We start from the raw sequence: 6349 nt of genomic DNA on the forward strand, positions 1-6349 counted from the left end.
ATGGTAATTTTATTTTTAATTTTTCAAGAAACATCCATTATTTCTTTCATGGTGGATGAACAGATTTATTATTCTACAACCCATATAGTAGGGTTCTCTTTTTCTACATCCTCACAAGCATTTGTTGTCTCCTGTATATCTCATATAGCCATCCTAACAGTTGTCAAGTGATACTCATTTTGATTTTGATTTGAAATTCTGTAAAGATTAGTGATATTGAGCACCTTCTCATAAACCTCTTGTACAGTTACATGTCTTTTTGGAAAAATATCAAATCAGGTTCTTTCCTTATTTATTTATTTATTTATTTATTGCTGTTGAGTTGAAATTTCTGGTATATTTTAAATATTAACCACTTATGAGATATATGATTTGTCAATATTTCCCCAAGTTCCATATGTTACCTTTTCATTTTGTTGCTTATTTTCTTTAATGTGAAGAGTAGTCTGGATTTAGAGCTTGGGATCCTGGACTCAGGTTGATATAAAGATGGAATGAGACTTAACTGACCTGACATCTTTTGCCTCCTCCCTCTAGAAGCCCTGAGCTGCTCTTTTACAAGTCTGACAACATCTCTGGACAGATTTTCTTTATGTAGCCCTGAAACTAACAGGAGAAGGAAACAGACTCAGAGGAGCCCTGCCAAGGAATCATTGGTATGGATGAAGTCACCTTGGAACCTCATTAAAAGTCCAGCAATCAGCTGAATACCAGAGAATGACCTCAGTCTATGCCACATGGAACAGAAGCATTATTAAAGTAGTTATGCCTAAATTCACATACTGTCAGTTACAAACAAGTGTATGGCAAGATATAACCCTGTATGTGATCATATTAAATATATGCACATGCATAAACATATGCAGTATATTCATAATACTAGTCAGATACTGAGTCACATGTTGTCGGGTACAGATGCCTGTGTGTTCACATATTGACATATACAGCAATTGGCAACAGATCTACATATTAGTGATTTTGTATAAACATGTTTTCATACAAATTCACATGAGGCCAGATGCAGGTCTGAGTGTGTGGTGGGATGCATACTTGTGTGTTGTTTGATACAGGCCTATGAATATTTGGATACAGACATATGTCCATGGCTTTAGGGACTATGCTATAATCCGTGCCAGCAAAAAACACTAATCCCTTTAGGACCGTCACTTCACTGAAAATATGAATTGAATGTAAATAAGAAAGTCTTTTCAAATAAGGTGACCAAAAAGCAAGATTTATGTACATTCTGCAGAGATGACTACAATTTTTTGAGATGTCAATCAATCTTTCACATACGGATAACTGAATCACTTTTCTGTACACCAGAAACAAACACAACATTGTTAATCAACTATACTGCAATGTAAATTAAAATAAAATTTAAAAAATAGTCTACAAGGATATATTGCACAACATAAGGAATAGAGCCAATATTTTGTAGTAACTGTAAATGGAGTATAACCTTTAAAATTGCATAAAAATAAAAAAATCCTTTAAAATATGTATCTTTTTCTGGATTGGAAATAAATTTTTAAAATATGTAATTTTCCTCAAAATAAATATGTAGAGTCATGACTTTCTGAATATATTCTATTGGGAAGTTTTCAAATTCAGGAAAATTGACCTAAAGTTTATCAGGAAAAAAAAAGATGAATAGTTAGGGGAGACTGTCCATACTAGGTGTAAATACACATTAAAATCCTTGGACAGAGAAATATGTTAGTGCTAGGGAAATACACAAAAGAAGGATAGTGGTGGAAAGGAGGAAGATGAGGAAGGACCCAAAATTTGAAATTTCTTGATGGTATAAGACCTTACATATTATCTAAAATATCTATATTAAACATGATTAAGAATTACATTTGCAGATGACTTTATCTACTTCAGGAAAATAAGCTTAGGAATTTCCTCGCAAAAGAAAAAAACAAATTCTAAATGGGTGAAAAAATTAAAGTGTTTTGAGGGGTTCCTGTTGTTGCTCATCAGATTATGAACCCAACTAGTATACATAAGGATTCAAGTCCAATCTCTGGCCTTGCTCAGTGGGTTAGGATATGGCATTTCTGTGAGCTTCAGTGTAGTTCTCAGATGAAGCTCAGTGGCTTAGGCTGGTAGCTGCAGCTCCAATTTGACCCCTACCCTAGGAACTTCCATATGCTTTGGGTGTGGGCTTAAAAAGAAAATGAATTTTTTAAAAAGTGTTTTGAAAAGTTATTTAAACAAAAAAATTAATAAAAATCAGTGAAGTTTCCAAAAGTGATGTTGTAAAAGACATCAAAAAATAAAAGAATATTAAAACATAATATATTTATATTGAAACTCACAACTATAACATAAATAAAAAAATAATGTAAATATTGTAGAAAATATCACAGAAGAGTATTATTTGTAGAAAATATATGTATAAAGAATCAATCAAGGGAATTCCCTTGTGACACAGAAGGATAAGGATCCAGGGTTGTCACTGCAGTGGCTCAAGTCTTTGCTCTGTCACAGGTTTGATTCCCTGGTGCTGTAATTTCACATGCCACAGTTACAGCTAAATAAATAAATAAATAAGTTAATCAAAATTCCTCACATTGCTATATCAAGCTTTCAAACATACATGTAATTGACAAAGTTTAGAAGTGAATTTTATGTCCCATACACTGTACAAGGAACAGAAAGCACAAATACATGAAATAAATTTCCATGACTTTGGGGAGCTTGAAGAGCATTGAACACAGATAATTAACAAATATTCTAATATCATCATGTGAAATAACTATACAAATATGAAAACTAAATTTCTGACTTGGTTCACTTGGGTTGCTATTATAGAATGCCATGAACTAGATGGATTAAACATTAAGTATTTTTCACAGTTCTAGAGGCTCAGGTCCAAGATTTGGGTGCTGGCAGTTTCCAAGTCTGGTGAATGACTCCTTCCTACTTCATAGACAGATATCTGTTGTGTCCTCACATGGCCGAATTGTCTAGTGACTCTGGGATGTCCTTTGTAAATGCATTTATCCCATTCATGAGGGCTCTTTCTTCTTGAATTAATTAGTTCCCAAAAGTCCCACCTCCAAATACCACCTGCATTGTAAAGGATTTAACTTATAAATTTGGAGGTGAAGAAAACTTTCAGTTTATAGCAACAAACAAAATAAAAATTATTTATATAAATTCTGATAACTCAAATGTTTGATACTATTTATCAAATGTTATTATCTTTCATGACTTTGATATAAAAAATAATCATGAAATAAGGATTAAAAATCAGGATATGAAGTTTCTCATACTGTATGGTTTACCACTGAAAATCACTGATTACTCCACAGCCTTACCCCCTCATCAATCCAGACTAAATAAGGCAGGCAGACTAATATTACTTTCACCGTATGTTTCTGACAATATAAGAGGGAAATTATATTTTGTTTCAAGTCTGATTGAGAGAGAGAAGGAGTTTGGTGAATTATATACCTGTCAAATAAACCAAAATATTCTGGCCTCTGTATTACCTAGTAATCTGTATTTTCTTAATAAATGAGATAAGAATGCCATATGTTATAGCATCTTTCTTAACAATTATATCACAAAATATCTGATGTCAAGTTCTTTAGTGCAAGTTTGAAGCTTATGTGTTCTGGAGTATGAAAATTTACATGGGAAAGGCAGAGCCTGTGTCTTTATAAAAAACTATGAAATAATATAAACAACAAAGAAATAGAGTTAGGAATATTGAGAAAGATCAGAGGTATATTTCTAAACTATCAGGAAAGAGTAATGGATCATTTTTATGAAAATATAACATCAAGAAAAATTGATCCATTTGAGATAATATTATTGCCCAAATGGGAAACCAGTACAATTTAGTTATTTCGTACAAATACACCTTGTTCATTCAGATTATTTTTATATACATAGCCTCCTTATGGTTAATATTACAACTTTAAAAATCATTCTTCTTCAACATTAGAATCTTGCAGATACAAAAATAAGATATATACTCCAATTATTAATATGGGCTGTCTTTGCCTAGGTAGGATGAGCAAAGTTTTAAGTCTTATTTCACATTTTTTTCTGAAGTCTGTAATGAGTCCTATTAATCCTGAGAAAAAATTACATTAAGATAGAAACATGAGAAAATCCTACACTAACTAAAAAAATTCACAATATTAACTATAACATAATTCATCTCATAGAACATGAACATATTTTCTCAAAAGAGACAATTTATACCCCCAGACTATTTATATATATATATATATATATATATAAAACACTCAGGAATTGTGAAAAACTAAAAGTGTATTTCATTTATATGTGTGTAATGTGAACTAAGAAACTATGAATAATTTAAAGTATGCTTTGATGATTGGAAGTTTTCATATAATAAATGTTTTCATCATACAAAAAATATTAAACCTGAGCAGAAATTACTACAGTTAAAGTCATTACTTACACATGACTTACCTAGAATGAGTAATTTTTCATTGAATAAGGTAAGACATTTTTCTGCTGCTTCATTTTCTTTTTCTGATCCAGAGGTTTTTCATGGCAATTTTCATCTCTCCATTTCTCAGAGTATACATTACATGATTCAAGGGGGTGATAATGGTACAGAACACAGACAATGATTTATTAATGGGTAAGATAGAAGGTGGTCTCACATGCATAAAAATACAGGACACAAAGAAGAGGACCACCATAGTAATGTGGGAGCCACAGGTGGATAATGCTTTGCGCCTCTCTTCTTGACTGAGAGTTTTCAGGGAGTGAATAATGACCCCATAGGAGATGAAAAAGAGCAAAAAGATGATCACACATCACCCTCTCATTGCCAATCACTGTCAGACCAATAATGTAGGTACCCACATAGGCAAGTTTTAACAAAGGGTAAATGTCACATATCAAATGGTCAATGACATTGAAGACACAGAAGGGAAGTTTGTAAACCAAGACTAGTTGTACTACAACATGTAGAAACACACCAACCCAGGCCAACATCAGCAGCAGAACATGCACTCACTGATTCATGATTATCAAGTAATACAAGTGTTTGCAGATGGCCACATAGAGGTCATAGGCCATAACTACCAAAAGCAAAATCTCAGCACCACCAAGTAAGTGTCCTACCAAAAGCTGGGTCATGCAATCTTGGAAGGAAATGGTTTTCGTCTCACAGAGTAAGTCTATAATAACATTTGGGGTAACTATAGTAGAATAAAAAGCATCCATAAATGATAAGTACGAAAGAAGTACATAGGAGTATCCAGAGTTGGGCTGACCACTACAGTCAAAATGACGAGGAGGTTGCCCACCATCATCAGAATGTAGATGAGCAAGAACAGGACAAAAAATATTTTCTGACCCTGGATGCTCTGAGTGAGCCCCAAGAGGACAAACTCAGTTACATTGCTCCTTGGTTTCATCTAGTCTGTATGAGAGCTGAATTCACATATTATAAGAAATTTACCTACAAAACAAGGAGAAAATTTTTAAATACATTATGTTTCATCTTTTATCTGTGCATTCAATTAAAATAAATTGAATGGAGTGTCTATTTGAGTCTGAATTCAATGTGTCATAGACACTGTGATTACCAAGCTGAATAAGGCATAGTTACCTGTCCTCAGTGATATAAGACAAGGGATCAGACAATTCCAGACCCACAGAATAAGTGCCAATATATTATACTGACAGAATGCTAAGGAGCACAGTGTAGAAATATATCAGCCAACCTAGAATCAGAGATGGTTTCCCAGAGGAAGCATTGCAGTAGATGAAATTTAGAGGAAAAGTGAGAGAATAAGAAAATATGGAAATGGAATCCCATGAAGGGATGAACCATTTATAAAATCATGAAAGTGTAATATTAAGATGACCTAAGCTGATTTACACATTTAATGTGCATAGATCAAACTATGAATAGAAACTCCTGGCCCTGGATTGTGGCTTCTTTCTGAGAATCTTTAGATGACTCTTCCTACTTTTCCTGACCAATAAATACTGAAGCGGTCCAGTGTTGTGCCTTCAGCCCCTATTTGTACTCTTATTTTAACATTTTTATAAATGACATCTGCAGCTTCATACATCTGCAGCTGGATATCAATTTAGTATTTTGAAAAAAATCAGAATTTTCTCTAATAAAAATATGACCCACATCTTGTTACATGGCACCACCAGACAATATTTCCACATTTATTGTTCAGACAATAAATCTCACAGTGTTGCTCACTCCATATTTCTCTCATTTTACTCTTAATTTTGACAAATCCTGTTTGTCTTTGCTTTCATATTATATCACAAATCTGATCAACTACTTCTTCTCATATCCTTCCTGTCCCACTGCAATAGCCTCCTG

The 6349-nt window shown here is 33.2% G+C and overlaps 1 pseudogene; it reads right to left on the reverse strand.

Annotated features, from left to right (window-relative positions):
• Positions 1-4508: 4508 nt before the first annotated feature.
• On the reverse strand, positions 4509-5417 carry LOC125112361 (olfactory receptor 4A47-like; annotated as a pseudogene).
• Between the last annotated feature and the right edge of the window lie 932 nt (positions 5418-6349).

The sequence above is a fragment of the Phacochoerus africanus genome, chromosome 12 (genome assembly GCF_016906955.1).
Source record: "Phacochoerus africanus isolate WHEZ1 chromosome 12, ROS_Pafr_v1, whole genome shotgun sequence".
Lineage (NCBI taxonomy): Eukaryota > Metazoa > Chordata > Mammalia > Artiodactyla > Suidae > Phacochoerus > Phacochoerus africanus.